Here is a 17,100-nt window from a genome sequence, read left to right on the forward strand (position 1 = left end):
AAAGGAAGCAATGAACTGCACAGCATTAATTTACTCATTTTGTAAGAGTTTTTGTTCTATTTTTTAATTTTTTTGTGTGTGTGTTTAATGAGAATTTTCTCATTATTTATATGGCGTAGCTGAAGGAAATGATTTTCTTTGGAGGTGTTTTGGAAAGAAGAGAAGAAAGAAAGGCTTGTTTGGTGAGATGTGGCAGAGACTTTCAGACTTTTCTGTCTCTTTTTTGCTTATCTGAATTATTTGTCCATTGAGTTTAGGTTGTTTACTTCTTCATTCTATTTCTTTGTCTATTTCTAAAGTCTGGGAAGCTCTGTTTGGAAACCCTTGGCCTGTTCTCTCAGATTTTATGCACTACACTTCCAGGTGCATTTATAGTGTCATAATGGCATGCTGCTATTTTGTTGGATGCAAGCCAATTTGATCCTGTTCCTGCTCAGTTGCAGTTTTTGACAAAAAAATCAACTGTGCAGCATATTAGAGGTAGTGACATGTGAAATCTGCTGCAGCAGGCCTGGTATTGTCCAGCTTTTAAATCCAAATCCTGTTTAAGCAACTAAGTTGAATGTGAATCAGATAGAATATCACATAGAGAATATAATATTGGCAAACCAATAAAATGTCTGACAAACTAAGACTAAAAACTTTACACACACACACACACAGAGCAAACTGACTGATTCTGCATAAAACATACAGATACCACAATCTAAGAACCAGACTAGAAGCAAAAACTGACACTAACCACATCACACCTCTAATGTGACATAATCTCTCTCTCTGTCTCTCGCTCTCTCTCTCTCTCTCTCTCTCTCTCTTTTGCTCACTTGCTCAGGAAGCTTTTTATGCAGCAAAAAGAGGAGCTTAACATTTGTGTTCAATTTAGTCCTGTTGGCCTGTCTGAGACCCAAAGGCAAGATTTACATCCGACCCCAAAAGGAAGCAATCTGCTTCTGTGTGTGTGTGTGTGTGTGTGAACAGGAAGAGAGTAAGAAAAGTGTGATGGCAAGAGTCTGCTTTGCATGTACCCCATATTTCAGCTGAAGGCAGCAATATGGTAGTTCAAGCTAAACAACAGGACAAAGACCTTTTAAATAATTGAATACAGGCACACACACACACCCACACACACACCACACGCACACTATAGTTTCTTACACTGTCATTTCTGTTTCACACTGGAGTCCTCCTACTTCATGATTTGTTCAGCCAAAAGAATCTGCAAAAGAAAGAAGAGCATTCAAAGAATTCGCAGAAATGGTTTGTGCAGAACGAACTCATTTCTGTTGATTTAGTCTCAAATTTGTACAGACAGGCACATACATGGTACTGGTTTTGAAACTAGGGCAAAACCATATAAACATGGCCTTTTTATGGGTCTTGGACCCAGCACAAGTGGTTTTAGTTTTGATGTATGATCTGTGACAAGACCACAGTGGTCAATGCTGCTTTGAAAATTTCATGGGGTAATTATTTCTCTGTAAAGCTAAATGTTCTGTTGTCAATATGTGTAAAAAAGTCCTATACTGTGCCTTTGCCTTGTCTTGACGGTCTACTCCTTTAGTGGCAAAAAGCTCACTAAACTACATTGCACCTTATTGTGCTACAACTTTAGTGTACATGCAGCTAGACTATCAACAAATACATTGAAAGTGTGTTATTACACAACAACTACTGCACAAAGCTAGTATTCTGTATTAATTGTGTATTTATTCTGGCTAAAATGTAAATGTATGCCTTATAGTGTTATTTAGAGTTACTTTGTATTTCCAGTATACTTGAATTGTGATAGTAATACTTATTACTATATATTATATATATTTATATACTTATAACTATATTTATTATATTATTATATTTATTATATATATTATTATTATATATTATTATTATATTTCATATTAAGAAAAGAGAAAGAACAGAAGTATGTGGAAAAATTATATATATATATATATATATATATATATATATATATATATATATATATATATTTGAATGCAGATCAGTGGTTGAGTAGTATAACTATTATGAATAAAGTTAAGATGTGGCAGTGTGTCTAACTGTAGTGCAATATATGTAGTAAATATATTTACTATGAGAAAAAAAAAGCCCAGAAGAGATTTGTTGTTTTGTGTAGACAAGTCCAGAAAAGTCCAGGTTCTTTGTACTGTCCTGGTTGAGGTCCCGAATGGAAACTTTCAAGCAGCACTTTTACTTGACCACAACAGAGAGAAGAGTCCATTGTTCAGATGGTTCAGTTCTTTTACTGTCTTTCGGGCTTTGATACAGCACCACTTGCTGTAGATAAACTGCAGGTGAGGAAACTCAGTGTGGATGATACAGTCAGCTGATCACACCACCTCTGGAGAGCTGCCTATTCTGCTTAGTGCTGTTCCTGGACTGTTCTGTGGTGCTTTCTATCAGCACATTAACACCTTAGAGGGCAGTCTGAAGTCCCTTAAGCATCTAAGGTGGTAAAGAGGCTGACAGGATTTCCAGGGTGTTGATGTGACAGGACCGTGACAGGTCCGGCATAATGTGAACACCCAGGTACCTGAATCTGTCCACTCTCTCTACTGAAGTCCTGGTGACATTAAGTGGCTGGTAACTCCTCTCCTGCTTCATGCTGAAGTCCACTATCAGATCCTTTGTCTTATTTATGTTGAAGAGGTTGTTCTCCAGGTTTTTAATCTCCTCCAGGTAGGCCATTGTCAGAGATCAAGTGTCCTTAACAAACAAGGCACACAACTGTATAGAATGTCTTTGTATGCTATAACATTGTAGTTTTCCCTCATGACAATGATGCTGTGTACAAAATAAGGTCCATGGTTTGCTATGGTTAAAGTGGAACAACTTGAGTGGCCTTCACAGAGCCCTGACCTTGACCCCACTGAACACCTGTGGGATGAACTGAAACACTGACTGTACACCAGGCCTCTTCACCCAACATCTGTGCTAATGCAAATCCTATTGTGGCTGAATGACACCACTGAATTTCACTGAACAGTATAACTGCATGTTTTATTATACACAGTGGTGGGCTGTCAGAGCCAGCAAGGCCTTCTCTGTTGGCCTAAACAGCAGTGATCTGAATCACTGGCTTAATATAGCAGTTTAATATACTTAATATATTTTTCCATGAATGTGTATTAAATTATTCCCAATAGTCTATTCTCTACATTTCATAGCTTTTCTCTCAGTTGTGCTGCTTCCAGTAGTGTATATTTATGATAAGAGTATTTATCCAATCATATTTCAGCCAGTAGCTGACATCATGTGTTGCCAGGGAAAAGAAATCTGCCTTAAGGCCTTCAGAATCAATAGTGCAAGGCGCCCGTAGCTTAAAATAAGTGGCAATGAAATTGTTACCTTAACCAATCAGATTTTGAGTTGGCGTCACTGGGGCCATCTAGCAGGCATACAATTACGTCAGCAATTTCCCGCCCTTTGATTGGATAATTAGTGTAGTCAGAGGCAGCGAACCGCACAAACTAAATAATATATATATATTTTAACTCACAATGGCCGACAGAGGAGAAGAAATCGATTTGGTTGCTGACGTCCTTACAAATGCATTTTCAAGGCGGACTGTAATAAAATTGACTATTCCTTGTGAGGTGTGAAATACTGTAGCCTAATTTCTTTATTACTTTGCTATTTAACGGTTGATTAGTATCTATTGCCGTGGCGTCATAATGATGGTATAGAGATGGATTAATTCAGGAAGGACACCAGTGAAGGCCTAGGTGTGAAATGGAAGGCCTGCCACTGATTATACATATACATATCACACTCTTCAGTCTTGAATATGGTTCAGTCTATTGATGAAACTCAGGATAAGAAAGTAGGAACATTTTTATTTTATACACTTAGAAATCTTTTACCTTTGGGATGATTAAACATAGTCAAATCTTTTGTTACATTTTCACAATTTTACTTAATTAATTAAGTAAAATTGTGAATTAATTACTTAAATGTAATTTAAGTATTGAATGAATGAATTTTTATCAATACATTGAAATGGGGAAAAAGATACTAAACTCATATGATAGTCATACTCTTACACATTTTCAGCACAATTACATAAACATTTAAATAATCTAGTTATTTTCAAAAATAAAATAGGCAACTATTTGTACAAGGTCAAAACTCTCAGCTTTTCCTTATCCTTTGGAACATTTTGTCTCCAGAAAGATGTAAAAACATGGTGAAACACACATGGAGTAGCTCACAAAGCACTTCCTGTACTAACATATAATTAAGTTTGTTTATCATTCTCCACGGTTACTGTGTGTGTCTGTGTGTGTGTGTATGCGTGCATGTATGTGTGTGTGTGTGTGTGTGTGTATGCGTGCATGTATGTGTGTGTGTGTGTGTGTGTGTGTGTATGCGTGCATGTATGCGTGCATGTATGTGTGTGTGTGTGTGTGTATGCGCGTGCATGTATGTGTGTGTGTGCAGGCTTTTGGCACTTTGCAAGCACTAATGTGACACATTGTGATAACAATTTTTGTGTAGATTTTTAATGCTTGTATTTATGTAATAGAACTTTTTATGAAAAGACTTTTCCAATTTTTCTGCCCTGGAAAAAGGTGTTTCATGAAAAAGTCAGCCTTATTATTACTGAATAAACAAAACTACTTCAGACATTCCTAGAAGTGTAAAGGCTTAAAGTTGAAAGTTGCTGCTGCTGACTCTCTTGTGCGTGTCAGGATGCCTTCTCCGTTAGATCATACTGATATCCAGTTTTACACAGAGTAGTATCTGCAGCTAGAGCAGCATCTGAGACCAGAATGCAAATGAGTCAATTAGAAAAACGAATTTTATAAGGCTGGAAAAAAAATAGTTGATTTAAAATGCATGTGTTTCATATTAATGTAATCTTTCAGATTATATTGAATTCTTATTTTAAATGAACCTTTTCCCCAGATTGCAGGAGTTAATTGCTTGAATCTTTTTTTGTCTCATGAAATGATTTTGCGTTAGGTCAGGGAATAAAAAGTGCAGTATAATATAATGTTCCTGCGATGCTTTGTGTTACCCTGACATCCTGTAATAATAATTCACAGTCTGAGCTGTGTCAGGTGTGTCAGGTGAAAATTGATGGGAAATTTGTATGCAGACATCATTATATGCCAGCTCAGATATGTTAAAAGTCACCATTTCCTAACTTTAGACACAAAAGAAGTCTGCATACACAGTGACAGGCTGAATCATTAGCCAATCACGAGTAAACAAACAGTAAACAAACAGTACACAGTGTGATATTAAATGAGATGGAAAATAATTCAGGACTGACAGAGTTGTAGCTTTTTTCTTACAGAGGAGGTAAGACATTTATTTATACTTTAATTTGGTGGGAAACTTGTGGAACTTATCTTTGTTGTGGAACTCTTATCCATTTGTGCGGTAGTTTTAGCTTAGAACTCACAATAGGCAGCTAGCGCCTAATAGGGTGTGTTTGTATTTCTGTAGATTTTTGTATTTCAAACTCATTTATATCAGGCGAGAGTGAGTTATTCAAGCTGGCTGCTCGCCCTTGGTCTGTGTTTATTACTCTGTGTTTTGACTGGCATAGTAAGGTTTGTGCCTACTGTGTACAATATACACAGATAAGATAATAAAATACATGAGGAATATGGACTGAGTAATAAAATACAACAGTGAGTCAAATGAAAATCTTGCATATAGGTGTCACAAGTATACATATCAATGTACTGTAAAACAATGGCCCCGGGGGCGTGTTGGATTTTTCCTTGTTGCTGTGATAACCACATTGATGTGCACAGTAAAGGTTTTTTCCTAATTATGCTTCTGTAATATTGTGGAAAGCATCAGATTATTATATCCTCAGAGCTGTGAACAACTGGGCCAGATCTTAAATCATAGCACTACCATACTAAATAGCTGGTCAGTATGCCTGGGGTGCCATTACTATTTCAACATACTACTTTGTGCACTTTGTATCACACAGTCCTGAATCTGTATCCTGAAAGTGTGTTGATTTTGCAGTGTGTGTTGGCACTGACAAACAAGTTCCTATTTTCTGCCTTTTAATAACACCATTGTTGGAACATTTTCAGTCCAAGATATTTACACTACATTGGCCTGTTTTAAATTGAACACGAAATAAATGAGTCACTATAAAACTAGTTATATACAGAATTTTAAAAGGTGGATTTTAAAACCAATCATTTTAATTAACATATTTAATTATTGTATATGTTTAAGGTTTTGTTCTTGAACTGTTTTAAATATTGTTCATTAACTCAAAGGAAAGCTGTTAAATACTTTCAAGATGCCCTTAATTGGGCTTGTAAATGTGCTTTCACTGCACACACACACACACACACACGTATTTTGCACCCACAAACAGCTTGCAGTTTCAGTTTTAGAGAGAGAACATGCTAATTCACTGACTACTTAAGCTTCCATAAACATGTGACTTCACACATATCTTAGTGATGCCAGACACGGCAGCTTCCTTCCCAATCAAAATGCAGAATCCTGTGTTTCCATGGAAAGCCAAACACATAAACAGCAGTGCATTGAGTGGCCTTTAAAGAATCTATTCATCAGCCAACAGAACTAACACACAATTAGACAGCCGATGGAGGAATGGACCACTGCTTTCACAAGAAGCCATCTGTGCCATGTGTTTGTGAGTGTGTATTTGCTTTATGAGTAAAAAGGTTGGATCACAGAGTTTGCATAGGTGTTGGTGTTTGTTTAGGGCCAGAAATCAGAACAGATCAGAACAGAGCGAATGCTGTGGATGGGTCAAAACGAAAGTAAATGCGAATTAAAGAAGCTATAAGCATTTAAACCATCTCTCTCTCTCTCTCTCTCTCTCTCTCTCTCTTTCTCTCAAAACTGCTCTGTAGACCAGACAAGCAAAAATAATAGAGGAATAAATGCTGGTTAGTTAGAGCTTGTCACAAAAGAGCTTTTTCTCATTCCCACATTCTCATATCTATCTATCTATCTATCTATCTATCTATCTATCTATCTATCTATCTATCTATCTATATGTATGTATATATATATATATATATATATATATATATATATATATATAGGACTTTGAACTTTACCATCCTGCCTGATGGAAGAGTCCAGCATCAATCCTCAGTTTGGCTAATGGGCTGTTATTAGACCTCCCTTCCTGGTGTGGTAAAAAAACAGACTGCAACTTGAACAGAAATCTGAGAGCTCCCTGTTTAATTCATTTTTAGAACTGACTGGTTGTTTTTGTAAGTGAGACCACATGGCTAGATATATCACATTATGCCCTATTTATCTGATTAAGCCCTGAGTAAGCAGCAGTTTGTGCAATAAGTCAAAACAGAGTTACTCAAAATTGGATGGAAAAGTAAAACCAAAGTGAGGCCAAGGATTCCAGAGATACAGAAACTGAGCTACTGCTGTTCTCCGTAATTACACAAGGCATTTAGAAAATGTTAGACTGTCTGTCTTACACACACACACACACACACACACACACATTAACCAGATTGTTCCAGCCAGTTCCAAACCAATATGCTCTTCAACATTATTAATCAGAAGATCTTTAAAAGTTTGAACACTGCTGATTGCATCCAAGTCTCCAACCCCTTATTAATGGTTGGTTGAACCATCTTTTGTTGCAATAACACCTAGCACAGTGTTTTAGAGTGATTTTCATCCATTCCTTCTGGCAGATTTGAGGCAGGTTCTTCATACTGCAATTTTTTTAAACAATGCTACAGGTTCTCATTAGGATTCAGATCTGTATTTTGACTATAAAATGGTCAGCCTTTTGTTTTAATCAGTCCTGTTTTGCTTTGGCCTTGTGTTTGGTTTCATTGTACTGCTGATTGGTTAACTTTCTATTGTAATATTCCCCTGTATTTTGCTTCATCCATTCTACTATCCTTCAACTTTGGCACACAGCCCGGTTGTGAGCATGAAAAGCATGGTATGGTCTGCATTAGGTTTGTAACACTCACATCGCTTTGAAACTAGCCCAAATACAGTATAACAATCTTGGGCTCATCGCACAACAAAAAGACATCTTTTCTGGTTCACTCTAGTGCTTTCATATGGCTATTTATGAGCAGCGGTTTCTTTCTAAGCCACACACCCACCCATACAGTCCTCAGTCATGCAGAGCCCTTGAAATGGTTGTCTGAAGTATCTTCTCTCCACTGTCAGCCACTGTACTTTGTAATTCCAAATGAGTGTTGGTTTCAATGTGGTTTCTTTCACCAGCCTCTTTCATATTTTGAGGGACCGCCTTGTCAAGGTAGTGCTTGGGTTGTGTGATGCAGTTTCCACTTCGTCACGATTGATCCAGCAGTATTTACTGGGATGTCCAACCTCTTAGATGTAATTTATACCCTATTTATACCCTCACTCCTTTTATTCAGACTGATAGTCTCTTCAATAACAGTTAACTAAAAGTTTTTATAACAAACAAACAAATAAACAAAAAAACAATGTTTTAATATTTATAAGTCTCAGTATATTTCAATAAAAGACAATATATCTTAGACTTATGCAAACAGCATTTTTGACTTTGAAATAGCAGTGCAGTTGCAGTGTCTTTATCATTAATTATTCAGATAAATTTGATCTGTTCCACTGAAAAACTTTTCAAAGTCACTATATATACACTCACTTTATATCTTCTCAGCCACATGTACATATACAGTAGGTACCTTTATGTGTACAACTGCTCATTTAGTATAAGAAGTCCACAGTGTACCTCATCTGTTGCTATGTTTCTCAGCCCATTCATTACTGGAATTGGACCACTACAGGGCCACCACAGAGCAGATATTAATGGAATGGTGGGATATTTTCAGCACAGCAGTGACATTGGTCTAGTAATGTCTTTTCTGGTGGTTTGAGTGTCAGGCACAGGAGTGATGCTTGTGTTGTGAAACACCTCACCAGAAACAGTCTTCCAACCAACAACGTCCAAAAAAACACCAGTGTTGTGCTCAGTCAGTGACACTGAGGTTCATTAAGAAAAATGTTCAGTGCAAAATAATGAAAGAAAAGAGCTATAGACTGAATCTGTACACATATAAGGCATACTAAATAGGTCCATTAGATGGAGAATGTAGATGGCCTCTGCTTTGATCTGAATAACATGAATGTCTACATTTACATTCTCAAGTTAAATTCCTTTCAAGATGCTGAATTACATCAGAGTGAAGAAATAAGAAGTACTGGGAGTTCAGATATTTCTCTCTTTTAACCAACAGCAGTTGAAAAGTTGATATTTTTATAATATAATATAATATAATATAATATAATATAATATAATATAATATAATATAATATAATATAATATAATATAATATAAAATAATAATTAAATAATAATAATAATATTTGCGTGTGTGTGTGTGTGTGTGTTAATTCCTTATAAAACTATATAAACCTATGGGTGCTTTCTAAAGGACAGAAATAAAAGCCTAGTCAGATATATGCAGTCTAAGCTGGCAGTTTAAGTAGTTTAGCCAAAACACTGATTCCACAAACACTCCTCCCTCCTCTGCTAATTCAGTTCTGTTTAATAACATCCAACTCCCCCGAAAAAAAAAGGAAAAAGATACTTATTCACAATTGATGCCCTTCTTCTTTAGTTTAGTGTTTTCCTTCAACTGCCTTTAGCAAGGTTTGACCCTTGACCTGTAAGGAAGCTCGTTTTGTGCCACTGCTGGGAAGTTAGGTATGGGGAGTTTACTGCATCCTATGTAAGCTTGTTATTCCTGTCATACAGACCGAAGCTTTTTGACTGGCAACTGGTGTGTGTATGCTCCAGTGTGTGCACAGCGCACAAAAACAGCCTGTGTTGGCAGAGTCTATTTAAATAAATGTATGATCCAATTTAAATAAAATCAGACGTATACAAGACTGGTGATAAAGTGCAATGCAAATAAAGAAGTGGCACAGTACAAAGATAAACTGGCAACAAATTTATAAATGTTTTTCAAGGGGAGTTTGGAGTTGGGTGGGGAAGTACATTGGTATTTGTGCTCAGAACAGATTTGGACATTCATCTACATTTATTTTTTTCAAACATTAGCAGAAGGAAAATGGACTAGAAGCAGAAACTAAGAAGAAATGATCATGCTGAACATTTAAGAGCAGCTAGTAAAGTTTTAACATACATCAAGACAAACAGTAATGATGTAAATGATCTTTAATCAGGCCATAGCACCTTTCACAGCTCTGACATCTAAGGTGTTTCTTATAATAGGCTATGTTTACAGTAACATTCTAACAGATTTTATTTACCATCTTCCTATATCAGAAATATTACATTGATTTTAAGCTAAAAGTTTCAGTTTTGATTATTTGTGACAGGTTTAAACTTAACTGACCGGCATCCACATTTCTGTTTATGAACTTAAAGGGAGCCTCATATCATTTGCCTCCACCTTCAGGTTTATAGCTCATACCACAATCTGTGAATCACTCTGTAAAGGATGGGTTTGCTTGTTTGAAACTCGACTCCTCTTCTTCCTTATTTCAACTCAGGAAGTTTTTCCTTACTGCTGTCACTACATTGGATTTCTGTAAAGCTGGTCTGTGACAATGTCTATTGTGCTATATACCTGAAAATAAGTTACATTTGAGTTAAATTTTTGCTGTCCCAAATATGTCCAGCTATTCCTGTCAGCGACTTTCAGGCTTTCCTCTGTAAGTTACTTCTTGTTTGAAATATCATAGCTGCATAGCTGTGATGCCTTAGTTTTAGACAGGTTTGTCTAGATGCATTAGTGTGGTTCTGTGACTGACACACCTGCAGTACTGAAATATTTGTTTATTTTCTAACATGATACACCTTTAGTGGCTAATTTTTGAGGTACGTTGAACATATAGAGTCATATAATTATGAGCTGTAGTCCATCTATTGCTCATCATGATTTGTCAGAAACATGTCTTTGCCACTGCTGAGAAACGGGACAATGAGCGAAAATTATCCAGTTCTGTGGTCAGAAACTGGCACTACTGAAAGGCTTAGTAATAATTATAGCTATATTATTCAACTTTACACCTACAAGGGGGTCTTTAGCATATCTAAAACACTGGCTAGTAAGTACACAGGTTTCAAATCCCAGTGATGCACCAGCTCCATACACATTAAGTTGTCTTTATTTGTCACATACATTACTGCCCAGTGAAATTCTTTCTTAGCATATCCCATCCTTGGGAGTTTGGGGTCAGAGCGCAGGGTCAGCCATGATGCAGTGCCCCTGGAGCAGGGCAGTTAGGGGACTTGCTCAAGGGCCCAACGGTGGCAGCTTGGCAGTACTGGGGCTTGAAACCCAATCTTCTAGTCAACGACCAAGAGCCTTAACTACTTGAGCTACTACCGGCCCAATGGACATTACAGTATCAATGTCTAATAGCCTAATTGCTTTTGGTCAGTGGTGCTTCTAAGATCGCTGACAAAATGTGCAGAGCAACAGAACAGTCAGTAAAGTTCTACCCATATATTTCTATCTGATAGTATGACAAGTGCATGTATAAAAGTAATAAGAAACCCATTTGTATTATTTTTATGTAATATAAGTCCTTATAAATAACGATCAACTGGGCTACAAATATATTAGATTTCCTTTGTTGTTATTCTGAGATTTTTGCTTTGACATTCGGTTCTGTGTTTCCTAAAAACTTTCTCTTCTAGCCAAGACAGAGATGAATGTGTAAGGACCATTTAGGTCTATGAGTGAAAAAATAAACACAATACAAAAGTGCACAATATGGTGTTGTGTTCAGCCTGGCTGCGCTCTGACCGCACACACACACACACACAGATAGCTTTCCCAGAAAAGAGCACAAAAGAATCGCACTACAAGCTTTGTTGCTACTGGCGAGCAAAAGAAGTATCCTATTGCTACTCTCTTCTCCTAAAGTGAAATATCATATGCTGGCTCAATAAAGATATGCACAGTGGGCAGAAAATGAGAGAACACATCTACTGAAAGCACTTAGGCATCAAAGCACACACTGAGCAAACAGTGATATCATTTAAGTAAAAAAAAAAAAAAACCTTTTTTTTTTTTTTACAAGAGATGTGTTGCACTACTGGATCTGTGTGAGGCACTGATGAGAAAAGAGAGAGAGAGAGGACAAAGTATTTCTTTATAATCCTTTATAATCTGACCATCAGGAAATCCTATTTCAGCCAAAACAGCACAAACTGTATACACGATAGTGATTCTGCTCCGTCCTTTGCAAAGGGGCAGAGAGATAGAATGAGAGGATGAGGCAAAAGGGAAAGAGGAAAAAGGGCTGACTAACATTCTGTCACTGGCCCCATCATCAACTGACCATGGCATCAGCACAGGCACATGGCTCAGTTTCCATCATGCCACAGTCTAGAGGGGATCAACGGAGGGGCAGTGTATGATATTTTCCATCTTAACTTTCTTACCAACACACACACACACACACACACACACACATAGTAAGACACTTTGTCTTACTATTCTTGTGAGGATCATCCATTTACATGGAAGCCTTTTGGCTCTTGTTTGTTTTTAATAAAGGCGGTTTTCGTCATGAGGGCCAGCCAAATGCCATAGAGCCACAAGGTCAAAGCTGTCAGATACTCTGGTCCTTCTGGGGACACACACATATACACACACACACACAAATTGAGCAACCTAAGCCTAAAGTAGGGGCTTGCTCTCTGGTCTTTATGCCCATATACCCTTATACAGTTCATTTAAAAGTGTTACAGAGGTATTAGAGAGAGAGAGATAGTAGAAGATGAGAGCAAGATCTTGTTAAATGTAAGGTTGGGAGAGATATTTTGATATATTGATATATAATAAGTATTTATTAGCTACATAATGATGCTGTTCTGCGCTAAACAGGAAAGAATCCACATAATGTTTATACGCATACATTGTTATGTTAGCTCAAAAAAAAAAAAAAAACAGCTGGTTCCCATTCCAAACACAATCGTGTTCTCTCTCTTTTTCTTGCCTTCTCTCCAGAGCTGTTTTAAAGCACATTCCATATGTCATTTTTGAAACACACACACACACACACAAAAAAAAAATACACACACACAGGCTAATCATATTTATGTGATGCAGTAATGAGATTTCTCATGGCGGTTTTTTAAGAAAGCCCCTGAACAGCTTTCTGACAAAACCATTCTCTCAGTGTCTCAGTGGCCACTCAGGTTTCTCTCATGGATCAACATTCATAGTGCACGGTGGGTTGAGATTTGGTGTTGAAGAGAGCATTGCAATGGGGTGCAAAAGAGTGAAACCACTCTCAAAAAGCACAGAAATGCTTTAAACTATGACTTTTAGATTCTAATCCTTCCAGTTTTTAAACTATTAAACTTTATTATGTTTATATATTATTATATATATTTATATATTATGTCTAATTTATTTCAGAACTAGATGGTGCAACAGCCTGGGTTGTGTGTCACTGCTGAACAAATTCAATTCAATTCAATTCATTTTTTTCAATATAGAGCTTTTAACAATGGACAATGTCACAAAGCAGCTTTATACCTAATGAGTAAGCCAGAGACGATATGGTGAGGAAAAACGTCCTGAGATGATATGAGGAAAAAACTCAAAAGGGAATGTATCCTCATCTGGGTGACACCAGATTATTAACAATTTCCTACTATAAAAGAATTTTAAAACATTTTTAAAGTATATAACCTGAAAATGCATTGTACTTTTAACATAAAATATATTTTTTTTAAATTAACTGTTGACTGATGGACTTCAGAAGGAGTTTCTCAATCTTATCATACTTGTCAGGACTATAGTATGTGAATACCTTTAAATTCCTTTTGTAATATTCATATAGCTACAAGTTCATCTAAGTACTTTGCCAGTAAAGCACAGTTCTGAATTTGATAACATAGAGCATATGATTGTTCACTATAGTACAGTGCAGTGCATAGCTAAAAGTGCACCCCATAAACGAATTAGTAGGCTGGTTACTTTTGCAGCACCTGCTTGAGTACCATTTTAACCTAATTTAATGAGTTTATCTTCAAATGAACTGCCAGAAGGTCTCTTTATCTGCAGTACCCCAATAACAACAAGTAACTTTCCATTTCTGCTGAAGCTCACCGGAGTATACACCAATCAGGCATAACATTATGTCCACTTTTTTTTATCAGAACCAGCATTAACCTCTTCAGCAATTTGAGCAACAGTAGCTCGTCTGTTGGATCGGATCACACGGGCAAGACTTCGCTCCCCACATGCATCAGTGAGCCTTGGCTGCCCATGACCCTGTCGTCGGTTCACCACTGTTCCTTCTTTTGATAGATACTGACCACTGCAGCCTAATATATCCCACCCACTAACAGGTGCCATGATGAGGAGATAATCAGTGTTATTCACTTCACCTGTCAGTGCTCATAATGTTATGGCTGATCGCTGTATTTCTCAAAAAGTGAACTCAAAAAGCACCCTTTACTATTTAAAATTGTACTTTTGTATTCAAGTAAGATTGGGGGGGGCATCAGTTGTAAGTTGGAGGGGTATCACTAGACCCTTTTAACTCAGGCACAAGCCCCAGTAAAAGTTTCCTTAATTTATAGTTTTCCTTATACTGTTATACTGTAAGTTGTCTGGTGGGAAGATTACAATAGAGACGTCTGAAAATAGGCTTTCTTATTAAAAATCAAGTATTATTAAAAAGTCTTATTAAAAATGATCATTTACATCATTTGAACTTGAACATTAACTTAAAACATAAAGGCTGTTTGAAGAGGATGCACAGAATATTTTAACTTTCATCAGTCATACGCCTATATTGTTTGGGTCATACCCCACCATACACACCCCCCACCCACAAAAAAGATAATGAAGCTAATTACAGTGTTATAAAAAATAATAATAATGTATTTCAAAGGATTCCCAACATTCAGTGGGAGGCCATTACATTACAGTGAATGAAAGGTGTAATTAGACGTGCATTTTTACACAAAGGTTCAACCAAATAGAAAGTGTGGTGGAAAATTTGTAAGGGTAAAAAGTAATCCCTACTAAAATCTATTCATATAGGTAATGTAATTATAAAGCTACCACTACTTTTGTCACATTTTACACAAAACCTGGAGCTGACAATTGAAACAGAAATGCTTACAGAGATGTGTCTATACAGTTCATAACCAATTTCTCCTCACTTACCTCCTTTCTCTTCACTATTTGCCCCACTCTTGGCATAATACCTCATTTTTTTCAGGCTAATAGCTAATAACAGTGCGGGAACCAGCCAAACGTCCCCACATGTTCATAACTCTCAGATATTCCTGTGAATGTTTAGACATTTGACTGGTCCCTAGTGCAGCCTTTGATTAAAAAAACAACAACAACAACTAATAAACACACACAGAGCACAGAAATATTACCCACATCTACTTATACATGTAAATGGGTCTTTATGGTAGGACATTATTCAATACTTTATTACCCATTTTTATCGATTCCACATAATTTTAATGTGGAAGTTTAATGTGGCTGGAGCCAGAGAAAACTCACTGACCAGAACTGGCTACAGGTCACCATTTGATGAACCTGGACCTATAGGAAACATGTTTAAGCACATTTATTTCATTATTATATCCCTCCATACTGTATATGGCTTTTTGATGGTGTAAGATGTAAAGGCGGTATGTAAAGTTTGAATGATGCTAAAATTTCTTTTAGGTTTTGGCCAGCATGAAAGCAATACAGGTACATGCTAGACAATCAAACTTCACTAAACTCCAGCAACCCACCAGCTGACATTGTTCAACAACACTGTGCAGAGATCTCAGATCAGTCTCAGATCAGCTGTGAACAATTTAAATGTCATGTCCTCAAAGTAGATCCATGTATCCATGAGTATGCATAAGCTACGCACTATTTAAAAGTTATTTATAACTTGGCAGGAGGTATGAGGATGACAATGGCAATGTACTCTGCATGGTAACTATTTTCTTTAGTCTTTATAAAACAACAATGATGTGGTTTTATGCATAGGTTTTGGTTGTTCATTTTCCTTTAGCAGCATTCCTTCACACTTTCTCTAGAAATGGACCCCCATGTTATTTCCCTTCCACAGGGAAGTTGTGTGGGATTATGCAACCACTATAATTACCACACTCCTTTGAAGTGTGGGTGTGGAGGTGGGGGGGGGGCTTGCCCCAAACAAAGAGCACTGCTTTTTTCCCCCTGACACTCTTGAAAGTTGTGATGGTGGTGTTTTAAGGTGGCTGCCTTCAGGCTACTTCCAAACAGCTTTACAGTGCAGTTAGTACAAGTTACCTGATCATTAAACACAGACTATGTCGTCGTCACTCACTGACACAAACACACCCCTCTTTTGCCTCTAAACATATTAATTATTATGACAAAACACTTTCAAGATTCAAGATTCAAGAGGCTTTACTGACATTTCAACCACATATAGCTGACGCAGTACATAGTGAAATGAAACAACGTTTCTCTAGGATCTGGTGCTACATAAACATACAACATAAAGATCAAATACGAAAAAAAAACAACACAGCGCTAGGACCAAAGTTCTTTAAAACCTGTCCAATATTCCTATTGTTGCAGGACATTTTGTCCCTACCATGATATCAAAACATGCCTCCAAATTTACACACAGAATCTCTCTACAAGGAAGTGGAAACCTTGTTGTCCTTGGTGCCACGATGTCCCCTATAACTCACTCAGTGTACTTCCAGTCCATGTGAGGCCCCCGGAATTCCAGAACAGCTTCGGATCACATGACGTTTTTATGTGGGCACACAAAGGCACAACATTGTACCACACTGGAAAGTGCTGGGTGAGGAGAGGAAAGGAAAGGAGAGTGCTAATAAGAACCTACTGCAACACTCAGGCTTGCTCAAAATACAGTGCATCTGTTAGAGGTTTTATGAGCTGAGAACAAGTTCTTTGACTTGAATAGTCTTAAAGCCCCAAGAATAAACTGCAGCATGAGAGACACATGATCTGCCTGGAAACATCAGCATTAGTAGATGGCATGAGTGCGTTGACCTGTGAGTGTGGTGTGAGCATGAGGCACACTGTCGCAATGTCACCTCTGAGCAGGAGCATTAACC

The 17,100-nt window shown here is 37.2% G+C and overlaps 1 protein-coding gene across 1 annotated transcript in view; it reads left to right on the top strand.

The window, feature by feature from the left end:
- The first annotated feature begins 5,256 nt into the window (after window positions 1-5,256).
- The window catches only part of cfap100 (cilia and flagella associated protein 100), a 50,985-nt gene continuing 39,141 nt past the window's right edge, over window positions 5,257-17,100 (top strand). Inside the window, exon 1 of the mRNA XM_058402558.1 lies at window positions 5,257-5,325. The gene's annotated coding sequence lies outside the window, so the exon portion shown is untranslated. The remainder of the gene's footprint in view (window positions 5,326-17,100) is intronic.

Source organism: Hemibagrus wyckioides, linkage group LG11, assembly GCF_019097595.1.
Source record: "Hemibagrus wyckioides isolate EC202008001 linkage group LG11, SWU_Hwy_1.0, whole genome shotgun sequence".
NCBI lineage: Eukaryota > Metazoa > Chordata > Actinopteri > Siluriformes > Bagridae > Hemibagrus > Hemibagrus wyckioides.